The sequence below is a fragment of the Lissotriton helveticus genome, chromosome 1_1 (genome assembly GCF_964261635.1).
Source record: "Lissotriton helveticus chromosome 1_1, aLisHel1.1, whole genome shotgun sequence".
Lineage (NCBI taxonomy): Eukaryota > Metazoa > Chordata > Amphibia > Caudata > Salamandridae > Lissotriton > Lissotriton helveticus.
The window spans coordinates 83,043,366-83,059,804 of NC_136057.1; the positions used below are offsets into that span (position 1 = coordinate 83,043,366).

General features: G+C 46.1%; 1 protein-coding gene across 1 annotated transcript in view; it reads left to right on the top strand.

Annotated features, from left to right (window-relative positions):
* Positions 1-16,439, top strand: part of LOC144758795 (uncharacterized) — a 317,831-nt gene that overhangs the window by 242,280 nt on the left and 59,112 nt on the right. The gene's annotated exons all lie outside the window — the stretch shown is intronic.

Below are 16,439 nucleotides of genomic sequence, written 5' to 3' on the forward strand. Positions count from 1 at the left end.
AGGATTCAGTATACACTAGACAGGGAGGGGTCAATATGGCAACCACCCTTCCCACGTCCACTACTTGATACGTGAAAAACAATGTTTACAAGTTGGCAAAGTAGGTTTCCTGTGCTAAACCGGGATTAATGCGGTTTATGTTGTGATATCATTTGGCTGATGGCGGTTTTAAGTGGCAGGCAGTGGCAAGGTTCCAAACAGGCGGATTTGCGGCATGGAAAACAACTTCTCAAAATAGAATGAATAGCCGGGGATATCCTCTTGCGCTGCCGCCTTTTAAGCCACTGTGCTGGGCTAATGCCTCCTGAGAAGAAAAAGTGAAAGCGCGCTGAAGCGCCGTGTCCACACAGCAAAGATATTGCACTGCCGGAGGACTTGGCTGCACAAGCGGGACACAGCGGTGAATGTGCGGCGGCCTGGGGAGGCTGCAGGCGTGAGGGCGGACTGTGTTAGGAGACTGCCTGAAGGTCCTGTGCTGCGCGGATGCCGTGCACAAGCAGAATCTCCAGTCAGGGTGGGCGGGGCCTTAAGGAGACAGGTTGGACACAAACCCCGCTTCCAAAGAACACAGACAGAAAACCAACGACTATAGATCTCGCCATGGTGAACAGCGCAAGTGCTGCAATGCAGGCAAGACTTAAAAAGTTTAAAACATAAATAAAAGGATAAATAAATAAAAGTAAACAAGCACTGGCGTTGCCAATAGGTCTCGCATTTACGCGAGTTTGAGCTATTGGCATTGTAAATGACAATTACTTTTATTTATGTTTTTGTTTTTAAAACGTAAATAAAAGACCTTGTCATTTACAATGCCAATAGATCTAAATCTCGCAATTGCGAGACCTATTGCATTGCAAATGCTTTTTGTTTCTGGCTTCTTTATGGTGTTATCAGTCGTTGGTACAGAAATACAGAAATACCCCCGGAGATCTGCCCCACCCCAGAGAAGACACGTCAGTGCGACACAAAATAAAACAGGATTCTAGAGACGAGCGAAGAAAGTCATCGTCAGAGGCAACTATTAACAAGCATTGGAAATGCAATAGGTCTCGCACCATTAGAGTTAGTGCTTTTAGAATTGTTTATGGGTTTTTTTTGTAAATGTTTAGCATTTTTGTTTCCTGTAGCCAATGCTAAAGAATTACAAATAAAAAAAGCCATAAACAAATCTAAAAGCTCTAACTCAAATGCTCCGAGACCTATTGCACTGTGTGAGGGTGAGGGGTTGAGGGTGAGTGAGGGTGAGGGTGAGTGAGGGTGAGTGAGGGGTTGAGGGTGAGTGAGGGTGAGTGAGGGTGAGTGAGGGTGAGTGAGGGTGAGTGAGGGTGAGTGAGTTAGGGTGAGGGGTTGAGGGTGGGTGAGGGTGAGGGGTTGAGGGTGGGTGAGTGAGGGTGAGTGAGGGGTTGAGGGTGAGTGAGGGTGAGTGAGGGTGAGTGAGGGTGAAGAGTGGTATACAATTACAATAGGGTGTGGCTACACCCAATGTTTAGCCCAGGTACCACCTTGCGGGCCTAGCAGCAGTGCGCATGGAGGACTGCATTGCCCCCAGCGCGATGGTTCATATGGCAGCAGGAGTGGAGCAATATGCGGGAGGGTAGGTTAATGATGTGTGAGGATAGGAGGGTTGAAAGTGTTTTGTCTGGGGCTGGCTCAATGGTTGTTAGAAAATTGCAATTCGTGAGTGGCAGGCTAAGCTCGGAGGGCGGACAGGATCACAGAAGACGCAAGTTAGTCAATGGGGCCCGCTAGGCAACCGTAGGCTATAGTGGGGACCATAGGGAAAGTGATGTGGCCTATGCACAGAGCTGCCGACTTGGGAGTGGCTCAACATCCTGTGATCCTGCGCAGATGATTTACTCTTCTCGGAGTAAAACAAACCAGGTATTTGGCATGGGGTGACGCACCGAGTATCAGGAAGAAGGTTTCAATGGGGAGTCGGGTTAAAGGGTAGACAAAGGCGCACGAGGGGCGAGCGCGAGTGGCGGGGGGCTGCTGCAGGAGCCTCAGCTTAGGAGTTGTCTCCCAGAGTACTGACGAAGAGGAATTTGGCCTGGAGAGACGCAACGGGGGGATGGTGGGGGGCATAAAAACGCTTCAATTTCGGAGGCAGGTTAGAGGGAGAAAAAGCACAGGAGTGGGAGCGAAGAGAGTGGAGGGGTATGGGGGGCCTCGTTTTGGTGGCTTAAGGAAGGGCAGCAAAGCGTCTAATTACAAGGTTAAGGCGGGGAACCAGGCTGCGCACGAGGAGGCTCGTGCAGATAAGAATGGAGTGGGTCGGTCGGGTTACAGTACATTGGGTGTTCCCCCACATGGGGGGTGGGGGGCGTTGCGCCCCCACCCCCATGTCACATGACCGGGGTCTGCTGGAGCAGGTAGGAGCCCTTTAAACTCCAGCAGTTTCATTAGCTGGATGCCTGCTAGGTGAGTCACCGTTGAGGGGGCGGGCCCTTAAGGAGGATGAGATCTGGGGGGAGGGGAGAGAGATGTACGTGAGAGAGAGAGAAGGCACACGAGGCAGAGAGACACCAATCACACGCACTCGATGAATCCTGATGAGTGGCGCTAAGTTTCCAAGGCGTTTCTTGCGACAGAGCAGCTCTGCAGGGGCCCCTGGCAGGGGCCCGGGACAGAGACTCACTCCCTCCAGCCCGCAGTGAATAACAAGCGTTGCAGTGAAAATAACGCGCTTATGTTATGCGCGCCTTGCTGTTCAGAAGTAAATAAGTTGTAAGTAAATGGGATGCACTGACCCCATTCTGCAATTTAAAATCCTGTAAGAGATGGTCTCACACTGCCGCTGAAAATGGACCCTAAAAAGGGACTAATGTCTTAAAGAAATGTCTTAAACTCTTTTAACCTAATAAATAATGGTTCCGCTGTCACCTCTGGTAGAAACCTCTGAGCTAAGAAATCACAAATGTTAAATGCAACTACGGTGATGTGCTGCGACTTAAGGAGGGGTAATTTTATGCGCTTACCTATTCGCCAACTAGTGGTTCTGCACTCGTGGCTGCTGGCCTGCGACTCCGTGTCTGCTGTTGGGAGTCGAATCAGCGTGTGATGCAAGGGGGCGTGTTTAGATCCGGAAACGGCGTTGCGCGAGTGCTGTGTATAATAAAGTTATGTGCGTAAGAGATAGTGTAAGCCACGATAAAAACAATAATGAATAAAAAAGAGAAGTGACATATGTTGTTAATCGGACGCTGTGTGCGCTGGGCAAAATAATAAAATAAAAACAAGACGGAGGGAAGAGAGGGGAGGGGGGAGGAGAAATGCGACACGGCGGGAAGGGGAGGGGGCGGAGCGGGTAAAATAAACAAGACGGAGGGAAGAGAGGGGAGGGGGGAGGAGAAATGCGACACGGCGGGAAGGGGAGGGGGCGGATAGGGTAAACAAAGACGGACGTGCACGCGCTTTTAAGCTCAATGCGCATGCGCATTGAGCTTAAAAGTCACGGGCACTGCAAGGAATCGCCACGATTCCTTGCAGTGTGGATAAAGAGTGGATAAGTCCCAATACTCTCGCCTTGCTCGATGCGCATGCGCATCGACAGGCGAGACCTAAAAATGAGGAGGGGAAATCCAACCATCAACAATCAGCATCTTATTCAAGGCATAGTAGTACGAAGAATGTAAGATGGCGTCGACACCCCGAGCCCCACGCCCACCAATAAGGATAGTACCATGAGTAGCGTCCATCATACAATTCAACCAGGAGATAAGGACATAAAACTCTATCTAAGACAATACGACACACACCCAACCCCCCTCCCTCACCTCTGCATAAGGCTTGCGCCCCACCCCAACTAGCAGCGTGCCTGTCGCTCCCTAAAACTAAATACCAAACATGGAAAGTGGAGGAGGATTTACAAAAAACACAATCCCGGACCCCCCTTCCCCCGCCCAAGCAGCGACCCCTACAGATAAAAGTTATACGAAGGAGAAATTACTGGTAGACTAGTAGGGGAAGCCATAACGACCACCCAACCCCCGCTTCGGCAAAGACGGTAGAATCCGTGTGACCATTAAAGCCTGTAAGTCGAACCCAGAATATATCGCTCACCCCTGCCCCTTACGATCTTTCATGTGAACTCCCGCTAATAAAACCACATCGCTGACAGAAGAATAAACATAGCTAAGAAAAGTCACAGAAATACAATAAAGACAATTCAAGGAGATGAAATCTTCCGATGTAGCAAGTTCACCGAAATGTTTCCCCACCGACAATGAGGCTCGGATGCAGTCTTTCGGGAAGTGCAAAGAAGAGACACGGTGGGAAATGGAGAAAATAGCAGTCCAGGAAACAGCGGAAAAGTCTTCCAAACACGGAACACGAAGTGGGTCCATCACAAGCATCGATGGTGTTGGGAGTGAAGAATGATGCGAGTTCTCCTGCTCGCAGGCCGTTACTCGAGCGTCATGCAGGGGCGTCAGCTCGGTTTCCTGCCCGAGGCCGATCTCCGCGGTTAAGCTTCGTGCGGCGGGAAATTCAGCTCATGGCAAGGCTGGCAAAAGGGCAGAATCCGGTCTCGGTCCTACGGTCTCTGCCACTGCGTAAGTTTGTGGATGATAAAATCCAATTAACCATGGATCGTACCGATGGCGGCCATTACCGTTCGTAGCGACAACGCACTCTCCGTCTGATCCATCCCCTCATGCTCGATCACAATCAGGAGTTCAGATCCGCTCTTCATTTAATTCTCTCCCTGCATACTTTCCCGCTCTTCATTTAATTCTCTCCCTGCATACTTCCCCGCTCTTCATTTAATTCTCTCCCAGCATACTTCCCCGCTCTTCATTTAATTCTCTCCCTACATACTTCCCCCCTCTTCATTTAATTCTCTCCCTGCATACTTCCCTGCTCTTCCTTTAATTCTCTCCCTGCATACTTCCCTGCTCTTCATTTAATTCTCTCCCTGCATACTTCCCTGCTCTTCCTTTAATTCTCTCCCTGCATACTTCCCCCCTCTTCATTTAATTCTCTCCCTGCATACTTCCCCGCTCTTCATTTAATTCTCTCCCTGCATACTTCCCCGCTCTTCATTTAATTCTCTCCCTGCATACTTCCCCGCTCTTCATTTAATTCTCTCCCTGCATACTTCCCTGCTCTTCCTTTAATTCTCTCCCTGCATACTTCCCTGCTCTTCATTTAATTCTCTCCCTGCATACTTCCCTGCTCTTCCTTTAATTCTCTCCCTGCATACTTCCCTGCTCTTCATTTAATTCTCTCCCTGCATACTTCCCTGCTCTTCCTTTAATTCTCTCCCTGCATACTTCCCCCCTCTTCATTTAATTCTCTCCCTGCATACTTCCCCGCTCTTCCTTTAATTCTCTCCCTGCATACTTCCCCGCTCTTCATTTAATTCTCTCCCTGCATACTTCCCCGCTCTTCATTTAATTCTCTCCCTGCATACTTCCCCGCTCTTCATTTAATTCTCTCCCTGCATACTTCCCCGCTCTTCCTTTAATTCTCTCCCTGCATACTTCCCTGCTCTTCATTTAATTCTCTCCCTGCATACTTCCCTGCTCTTCCTTTAATTCTCTCCCTGCATACTTCCCCCCTCTTCATTTAATTCTCTCCCTGCATACTTCCCCGCTCTTCATTTAATTCTCTCCCTGCATACTTCCCCGCTCTTCATTTAATTCTCTCCCTGCATACTTCCCCGCTCTTCATTTAATTCTCTCCCTGCATACTTCCCTGCTCTTCCTTTAATTCTCTCCCTGCATACTTCCCTGCTCTTCATTTAATTCTCTCCCTGCATACTTCCCTGCTCTTCCTTTAATTCTCTCCCTGCATACTTCCCTGCTCTTCATTTAATTCTCTCCCTGCATACTTCCCTGCTCTTCATTTAATTCTCTCCCTGCATACTTCCCTGCTCTTCCTTTAATTCTCTCCCTGCATACTTCCCTGCTCTTCATTTAATTCTCTCCCTGCATACTTCCCCGCTCTTCATTTAATTCTCTCCCTGCATACTTCCCCGCTCTTCATTTAATTCTCTCCCTGCATACTTCCCCGCTCTTCATTTAATTCTCTCCCAGCATACTTCCCCGCTCTTCATTTAATTCTCTCCCTGCATACTTCCCCCCTCTTCATTTAATTCTCTCCCTGCATACTTCCCTGCTCTTCCTTTAATTCTCTCCCTGCATACTTCCCTGCTCTTCATTTAATTCTCTCCCTGCATACTTCCCCGCTCTTCATTTAATTCTCTCCCTGCCTGCTTTCCCTCCGTTTCTTCCCCTCCCGCCCCGCCTCTCAGCTGCGCTTCGAGGTCTCCTCACCTCTCCTCGTGCACCGGTCCGTGGGGGCTGCAGGGCCTGGGGACTCCATTACGTGAAGTGACCGGCAGTTGCAGTGGCTGCCGAGGCCAACCCGTCACTAATTGGAGCAGCAGACGTTAGGACAGCCGGCCCCTGAACTAAGGAGGCGGGCGGTAAACCTGAGCTGCCGCGGTGACTTGCAGTTCGCTTGCTTAGGAGAGTTGCTGCCTACAAAGAGTCAAAGTAAGTACCACCAGCCACCAGAGTGTGCGCGTGCTTATTCGACCCAGCGAAAACAGTACTTGCTGAATATTTGACTAAACTAATTTGTTCATAAGCAAGCCAAATACGTGACAATCATGATTTACATCCAAAATGACAAGAAAATTCATGCAAACAAAATGCCATAAGTCTGCCTTTGGATGTGTTTTTTCAATGATTGGTGGGTTTTGTGTTTGTAAGTGTGTTGACGCGTGAAGGATTGCGAGAATGTTCTTCTGTACATTCGTCTTGTAACGTCAGTTTCATGCCCCCTCGATATGTTTCTATCACAAATTACCTCCTGTGGTGCATGGATCCTTAATTTCTTGGATGTTTTTTCTCGCTGCGCACCCCGCTGAGATAGTGGCGAGTGTGTTATTCAAGGCTCAAACGGATATCAAGTACACCCAATAACAAACAGCAGTTTATGTTCTTTGATAGTTTAGAGCCAGTTTGTTGCACTGTTGCAAGTGAAACTACTGTCACCAAAATGTTACATGCTTTTTTTTGGCTAAAGCGCCATTCTGGCTGGAAAGTTAACTTGGCAACTGTGGTCTAAACTGCAGAGACGGGTAAAAGTAAAGTCCTGTGTCACTACTTTTTTTGTAATAATAAATGAGGAATTCCTAATCCAAAAATGAATCACTGCGTGTGTGCCATCAGGACTGAACATAATGTTTACCACAGAGCTGGCTCGTCACCTTCCTCAAAAGAAAGTGTTCTGAAAGTCAGGTTAGTGAGACTATACTATTAGCCTATAGCTGTGGCCTCCCCACTTTCTAATGCAGCTCGTGGTCGGCGTCAATCGAGTGACTGCAGCTGATTATAATAAATCATGAACGACTTCCAGACTGCTTTATCTATTTTTTGCAATTTTAGCTGCAGTCTGATAAATTCGTTATTTAATAATTATTTCTTATGCCTTGAAGCAGTGAACTTGCACATTCTTATCGCCCAAATGGGTGTCATTTTCGATATGTTTTGTTTCCCTCCTTCTCATTCCTTTATTTTGCTCGGGAGCAAGTGTCACTCACTGTGGTTGAAATGTCACTCATAATTTCACTGAAATTATGAAAATGTCACACATGGCAATTTGAAACCTTGGCAGCTGTGCGCGCGCTCACGCCGCAGCGCGAGCCACCATCGCGCGCGTGAACAAAACACGTCTTGTGCTTCTTTGTGTCCCTGCGAGGGCACCGTCCCCCTGTGCTGGCGCTGAGGTGTCAGCGGCTCCCACAGCTGGGGAGAGGACGAGGATTAGACATGGAGGGGTCCCGCCCTTCCCACCTCCACTCCTCGATACGACGTTTAAAAGCCGTCAGAGCCGCTCTCCTGCGCTAGACCGGGGTTCGTGCGGTGTGTGCCGCGCTTTCATTGGGCTGATGGCGGTTGGAAGGGGCGGCAGTGGCGAGGCTCCAAACGGACGGAAAACGACTCAAAATAAAACGGATAGAACGAGGAGAGCCCCGCCCCCGTGCACTCATATCCATCTCCGCGCGTGCTGTACCTCGAGGCGCCTCGCGCGCCGTGTGTCTCATTCATTGCGTCACTGTCATTCGTGTGTTTGTGTCCCTGCGAGGACACCGTCCCACCTGAGCTGTCAGCTGACGAGCCACAGGTGTCGCCCTTCACTGCGCTCCGTGCTGTCGGAGCCTGTGCTGTGAAGTAAATAAATACATCTGTCTTGCAACGAGTTAAATTGTTTTTACATCCGCCGTCTTCTCTCAGCGCATGCGCAGTTGTTTATTTAAGGCACGCTTTAACACGCATTAGGCATGTATGTCCTCCGCGCATGCGCAATTGTTCATATAGAACACTTTTTAATCCACGCTCCGCCACGGAAGACTGTGTCTGTCCTCAGCGCATGCGCAGTTGTTCATCCAAGGCCCTCTTTAACCCGCGCTCTGCCCTGGTAGGCAGTGTCTGTCCTCGGCGCATGCGCAGTTGTTCATCCACAGGCCCTCTTTAGTTCAGTCCTGGTGTTACACAAAGGCCTTAGAAGCTCAGCAAGGCCAGCGAGGGTGCCAGACCCACAATAGGGACCACAGCACCCATATTAAACCCCAGGTGAGGTCATGAGATAAAAAGATTGAACACCTAATTATTGTATAGCTAAACATAAACAACAAGCATTGGCATAGCCAGTAGGTCTCGCCTTTGGGACCTTATAAGTGTTTAGTTATCCAGCACAATAGCCTTGGTGCAACAACATCAACTGTTGCATGGCTAAACACGTATAAGGTCCCAAACGCAAGACCGATTGGCTATGTCAATGCTTGTTTTCATTGGTTCCTGTTTGTGCCTTTTAGAGATGCATGCTTCTGTTTCGTCCTCCTGTCTAACTACTCCCACCTTTTGTTGGTGTAGATCACAGGTACTCACAAACATTTCCCCGGGGGCCGCAAAGTTTGGTCTATGGTGTGACCAAGGGCCGCACTGATGCCAACGGGGTGTAAAGTCAGGGTAGGGAAACAAAGCATGTATATCTAGTGGCTGCCTTTAAGAATGAAGGTGTTCCTAAAGTTAAAGACCTAGTTACTTCGTTTTCCTAACTGCAATTAACCTTTAAATAAGTGTTTGCAGTATATGTACGTTTCTTTTTCATGTTAGTTCTGAGTCGAGTAAACGGCAGCCCAGTGCTGCTGCTGCCCAGGGGTCAGCATGTAAAGACCTGGAGGGCTTTATGCGGCCCCCAGGCCGTACTTTGAGTATCACTGATCTAGATCCTCCCGGCGACCACCCCAGCTACATGTGTATTTTCATGTTCTTCAAAAAGGGGTCGGGGTTGAGCCGGGGCCAGTGTATCTCCTTTGCTCTCGGTGGTCCCATGGGAGTAAAAGCTGTTCATTCTGCTAATCCTTCCCTAACTTTCAAGAAGCGTCAGAGCAGACAGGCTCGCTGAGTCATTCTTGGTTACTGAGCGAGTCTGTTACATTTTTGCAACATTTCTTCAGCGAGTCTGTTTATTCCTAATGTATGGTGACAAGAGGCTCGGATCAGATTCTTCCTGTTTCTCTTGTTAAGCCATAGCGCGTCCATTGGGGGAAGTGGGAGGGGTAGAGCTTGGGCTGCCCTTCAAGATGCTCACACCCTGCACAGATCAAGAAGCTGCCATGTCTTGACAAGAGAAACAGGAAGAATCAGAGAAACTGATACAGGTCAGACACAGGGTACCAGAGAGTACTAACTGAGAACTTGCTTGTTTGCACAGTCTTTTTAAGCCAGAGTATTTTGAATGCTTTTAAAATTACTCTGAATGCTTCTAAGACAATCGCATTATCAAATTTAAAGCTTTTTGAAACAAATGTTTTTTTAAAACTGAAATTTAATTGAATGCTCACTCACTGTGGGGAAGCCTGACCTCCGTCGAACAGTAGAACGGGAGTTGGGCGGGGCAGGACCAGTGAGCACAGCTGAGACGACTAGCCCTCGTGGGGAGCGAGGAACAGGTCAGCGCTCTAGTAGTTAAGCAAAAGCCTACATATGGTGCCCGCAGCACGGACGCACAACGGCACACTGCTGGCGCGCTTAAGGCTAGCCCGCCTGCGTCCGGACACTGTCAAGGGCAAGGAACCATGCCGGATTCGTCCCAGAAAGCGGTAAGCTCATCACATATGATAGAGCATAATTACTCTCATTGAGATACTCGGGTAGAGCCCATTGTGAGATGACTCTAGCGCCAACAAGCTTGATAGGGAAGAAGATGTAATGCCCTCTCTGCCGGACTAAGTTTAACTCATGCAAGATTGAAGGGCCACTACAACTAGATAGGCCCACAAGGAATGAGCAATGGGAAATGGGACTTATTAACAGTAGATCCTTGCCAGCACACATCACAGAAATCATAATGCTAATAGAGAATGAAAAACTTGACATTCTCTTCGTTACTGAAACGTGGTTGAAAGACTGGTCCGCCCCTGACATAATCCAAGACTAAACCCAGATTTCCTTATCCAAAGAAAAGATAGGATGGGAAAAACAGGAGGCGGGGTAGCAATCATTTACAAAAATGACTATGAATGCATGATATCATCCGTTACCACCATAAACAGTTAAACTGTACAATTCAGCCTAAAACATCGGCTAATAACTCGTTTTCAGGCACACTGCTCTATAGACCCCCAGGACCCCAACTCCATTCCTAGAGGAATTTCCCAGCTTAATAGCAGACATGGTGGCCAGCAAGAGCTCCATTACATTATTGGGGGACTTCAACTTCCATCTGGATGAACCAGATAATACCACAGCAGTTAGATTATCTTGACATGGAGGCCATGCAACTGAAACACACAAGCACCCATGTAAAGGATGCCATTTTTAGGTCTTGCATACGCAGCGCGCATCCGCTACATATGAGGACCTTTAGCCGTCGCTCTGCTCTTTTTGGAAGCACACACTCGTGCTTGTGGCGGCATCCGCCTTGCGGGAGCAAGCAGTGGGCATGCCACAAGCACGAATATGTGCTTCCAAAAAGAGCTGACAGCTCGCGCACGCACGCTGACATTCTAACGTGCCGCAAGTGCACGCATGCACTACTTGCATCTTTAAATGGCACTTGCTTTAACAAATCTCATAGAAGATTGCTCCTAACACTGATGCACGCACATCTACAGGGAGAATATTTGAATGTGCTTTACTTAAACAAAACCTGTTCATTCAACGATGGCTCCATGGATGTGCATGCACCAGCCAGAGCTCGCTTTGAGTGCACTTTTGAATAGTTAACAAAATGCCACTTAAGGACATCCAACGCAGATACGCATGCATACATAAATATCTAGGACAACATCAAGCACCTGTAAAGGAACTAGTTTTTGCAAGCTTGTTTTATACTCAGACTTTTGAAGATGACTGTCGGGAGTTCAGGTATTGTTGCAAGATTTGCTCCTGCTTCCAAGTAAACAACCAGAGAGGTCTCGTCCGTGGCAGAGATGCATTTTCAGAGTCTCAGAGTCCTCCAATTCAATCTGGTTATTAGTTTAAAATGAGCAATAAAGAGTTAGTGTAGATTCGAACTTGGGTTCGCCTGCAACATGAGTCAGAATAGAATAATATCATATCGCCTCAGAATTACAAACATGCTTAGCTTGGAACGCCTTGCCAGCGGACCTCAGACAGATACCAGACCTGATGTTCTTTCGGAAGGTCTTGAAAACATGGTTATTTAGGCAATAAGCTTGGCTAGCTTTTGGAGTGGTCAACCAGCGCCAGGACACCGTCTGGTAACAGTGCGCTTTATAAATGTTGAAAATCAATAAATAAATAAATAGATGGTGCCTTTAGCATGCCAATGCACAACATTGATGCCATTTTTACACCCACTATTAGAGGGCATGATTCACTGTATATTTCCACTGCTGCTCTGATCCTTGTCACAAAAACATTTTTTAATAATTAGAAAGGAAACACCAGAGCAACACTACAAAAACAGTAGGAAACAATCTTGCACAGGCAACGTTTATTTGATTATATGTATTAACCCTATTTTAAAATACGGTGTATAGCACTGTACCAAAGGAAACACCAGTGCAATACTATGTAGTGTAGTTCCTATTATCCCAATAGGCTCTGCGCATTGGAATAATACCTTCAATAGTATAGGCCTAGACCAGACGTTAACTAGGTCTACTACTGTCGATATTAGACTTAAAGTTTTGGGTTTGCCAGCTAGCTCAGAGTTCACTAGAAACTTTCTCGAATGTTCAGGAAGGAATTAACTTCCCTGATTAGACAAGAAGGGATTTAGTTTCTGACAACCATAGAACATGACAACTTTGCTCTCCCCTAATCAAGAGTGTATCTCGAGAGTCGTGTGAACAAAAGGCAATTTATTTTACTCAGTCAGTACGTGCATTCTTAGTCTCATCAGATTGTAGAGAAAAGGAAGAGACGGGCGTGTTCAATAAAAAGGTGTTATTTATTGATCAGTCTCTTTTCTCATACAAGAGAAATGGATCGATATTATTGCAATACTTATAGCTAAGTAAAGTGCATACATTAAAAGCAGTAGTATAAAATAATACTGTAAAAACATTGATATGGTTTCTAAGCCATAAGATGTTTTAAAATGAATAAAATATATTTATACACATATACATTTGACTAAACGTACTCAACTGGTGTTTCTAAATACGCCTACCCCGTGTACCTGACCTAAGCCTAATACGTGGGCGGGAATAGAAAGTTACAGTTTAAGTTAAGTTTGTTTTTGCCAAGTGACTAACTAAAGAATTCTCTGCGAGGGGTTATTCAGTTCTGTACCTGGAATCTAGGATGGATGAGGGATGGTATCTCTCGTCTCTGGTCTCGATATTCCAGGCTGCCTGCGAGGGCTACCCGGAAACGCCGGTGCTGGATTTCTCGGCAGGAGAAAGCAGCTTCTCGTTCTCAGCGCGTCAGGAAGGCGGGGCTGCGCCAGCGGGGTCTGCTCTGCTCTGGGCTTCGGCAAGTATGGCTGCTCCGTCTCGTCACCACCGCGTGTGTTTGCATAGGGCAATATCAGTAATATTTATACCTTTAAGGTGCCGAGATTGACGTAAGGATGGACATAGATACGTCAATAAGGATGTCATACGACCAGGTCGTTAGCACATTCTTTTGCTGAAGTTCTCGGTGAAATCAAAACAATGGCCGCAGGGTTTTTTCCAGGTTGTCATAGGTTTGATTTGTTTAGAGAACTCCGTATGCCTTATCAGGGGCTGGAGGACTATCGCTTGTCTAATTAGATCGCAAGCGTTATGACCTAATCAGATAACACGTTCCTGTGCCGTAGTGTGGCTGCGTCAGATAACGGTATCTGCATCATGGGGGTTTTCTGCCTCATGGGCTGACTGCTAGTTAACTTGTTGGTTTGTTAACCAGAATAGGGTCAGGAATAGGGGGATCGATTCAGGACCTATAGGAATACATCACACCCACTCCACGCTAACTATGGACATATTTACTAATCTATGCATAGTAAAACATACTATAGAGTATAGTGTATACCTTACCACCCCAAAATACATAAATGCATTTTGAAATTATCAAATATACTGGAAAATTGCAGTCATATGTATTGTATGCACTCAAGCTGTAGAATAATGCCAAAGTAATCACGCATTTGTATACATTATTGCTATTTGGTATATGAGAATTACACATGAAATGGCTCTTAATACAGAAAAAAAGTTCGAGACCATTCCATCACAGAATAAAATATTTATGAACATACCAGCGGGCAGCTAATGTCTATAAGCTATCTAAAATTAGAAATTTTAGTTCTTTAAGAATAGTTCTTACTTTAAGCAGAAGATAGTGTCCCGAAAAATATGCAAAAATATTTTGGGGCTGTTGAAAAAATTGCTGTCCGTGAACTGGAGGGAAATTTGTTCATGTGACTTTATTATTAAGGTTGAAGGCCGAATTCAGGGAACGCCGAGTGCCAGCTTGCTCAAAAGTCTCTATTTCTGTTCTGGTGAGAACATCATATCATTTAGGCTTTCGAAAAAGCTGTCAACAGCTTCCTGGGAAAGTTCCACTAACTCGGAAATAGGTGTAACCATGCATTCGTGCGCATGATTGTCTCCATTGACATTCTGATTTGCATTACTGACAGAAGGTCGTACCTGATCGATGCTGCTTTCATCTTGAACTTCACTACCCCTCAATCGTAGTGGTGAAGCTTCCACGAATGCCGTCATCAGGATTGGTAGCCTTTGAGGGCAGCACAAAGCGTGAACCTTGATAGGGCTCAACAATGTTTCTGCATCCATTGGCGCATCCGATTGTAGCGTCAGACAGGTGTCTAACACGCATTCTTCTCCGCATAGCAGGCACCTTAATACAGGTAAAACACATCGTTGCCACATTGGTCGAAATGATAGAAACCAAGTCATGTTCAGGTCTCTAAGCCGGGAGAGTCCCAGAATTTTTGATATCCGGTCCCGGTATCCAATGGCTAGGATTGTTTCTTCCCTTGTCCCAAGAGTTTTGTCTGTGACATGGTTTGCCATAACGAAAAATAAGGACTAAGAATAGGATTCCTGCAATTAGTCCCAAGATCAGGGGAAGTCCGCCAAAAATCGAATGGACGAAATCTGGAAAAATACCCAGTATGGCTTTGAATGGTGTTAATGCCATCGAAAATACTGTCTTAAATACCTTTGAGACCCCACTGGTATCAGAAATATTTAAGATTTCATTCAGGATTTCTGCGAAATGTATGGGGGAATTAGTTGATAACAATGAATGTATCTCTGCAGTCGTCCTTGCGACTTGGAGATCATATGTTTCTTTTGATGACGTGAGCCTTGTCGGCGTCTGAAGAAGCACTGTTTTCATTCTGCTTAAAGTATCTATTCGAATAGAAGTAATTTTCAAGTTGGGCCATGCCCTTGCCTCCCTGTCTGGAAAGGAGCTGGGGAACAATGAGCGTCCACAGCACTTGACCTTCGCAGTCGTAGTTACGAGATAAGGAGTCCCGGGCATAAGACTACAACATCTGCGATATACAATTAGAACGTAACTCCCATTATAGAGTCTTTGAAAGAATGGTTCTATCTCTGTTGCAGGTGCGCCTTGTTGGTGACATGAAAGGTTATATGAATTCCCTTCACAGGCTCCATGCAAACTAATTCCGTTACACAGAAGTGTACCGCTTAGTGACATCGCACAATTATTGCCACTAAGAAACACTTTCTGTCCTTTATTACTGACACATGCATGTGAATAGGGCAGGTTCCATGTTGTTTTAATGTACCCCTTTCCCAATTTTTCGTACATGCCAGCCTGTATATATTTTTGGCAGTATTGAAACCTGAAGGTTGATATTGGAATATTTATTATCCCATGTATTATCCATTCACTGACAGGTCGTTCTGACATTGTCACTGGTAATCTTTCGAGTTTTTCAATGCTCAGGATTGTATAATCAGCACCCTTTTGGGCCATACTGATTTGTCTATCAGTAAGGTTAAAGATATGGAATAGTGACGTTGTGTTGATTAAACGCCAAGGCACATAGCCTGAACGCAGATTTTGTAACGTCCAGCCAAGCTGTACAATAGAACGCAATTGGGACTGACCGTGTTGTAGCAACAGTAAGTCTTGCGATAATATGTCGATTGCTGAAGACACAATGCTGTCCAAAGAAAATATTCTGGAGGACAGAGTCATTAACCCATTGTCCACTACAGAAAGTGATTTTTCCAAATTAATACGGTCAATTTCCCGTATTCTCTCTGCTGTCTCAATTTGAGTAACCTTCCAGGCCTCGTTGTATGCTGCATATACAGAGGCTGCTATGAAACGTTTTTGACGCTGTTTGCGCGGTCCCATAATGAAATCACGCAAGTCAGCACCATCAGTAAGTAAAGTTAGGTGTTGCTTAATTTCTGCCAGTGTGGAAGTTTGTAGCCATTGAAGGCACAATTTGCCCACACTATAGGTGGTTATTATCCCTGGGGGATGTATTTGGGGATATCTAGGGTCTGGCCTGGTCATTTTGAACCCCTGTGTTTTGTTCAGGAATCTGTCTTGACAGTTATTAGTATCTGTGGGCCAGATCAACCACTGTTTCCAATCAGGTTGTGTTCTGTTTTGGTTTAATACATAATTTACGTCTATCTCTTCATCTATAGAGCTATTGCTGTACATGGTTGGCTTTGGAATAGACGGTTTATTTAAGTCTTTGATTTTGGCTAAGCCAAGACAGGTGGTTTATTGAACAGTTTCATTTAAAAATATCATTTGTTCTGGGATCATGCAGGCTCTAAACAAAGATTCTATACCCTGTACTTGCCATTCTTTTGTACCCCAAACACTTTTCAATTCAACATTTTTGTCCCAATAATCAAAACCAAAAGTATTCATTTGTTCAAAGAAGGAGTCTGAATATATCAATTTTGTGTTTGTTATCATGGTCTTAGTTCCTGTCTTGTT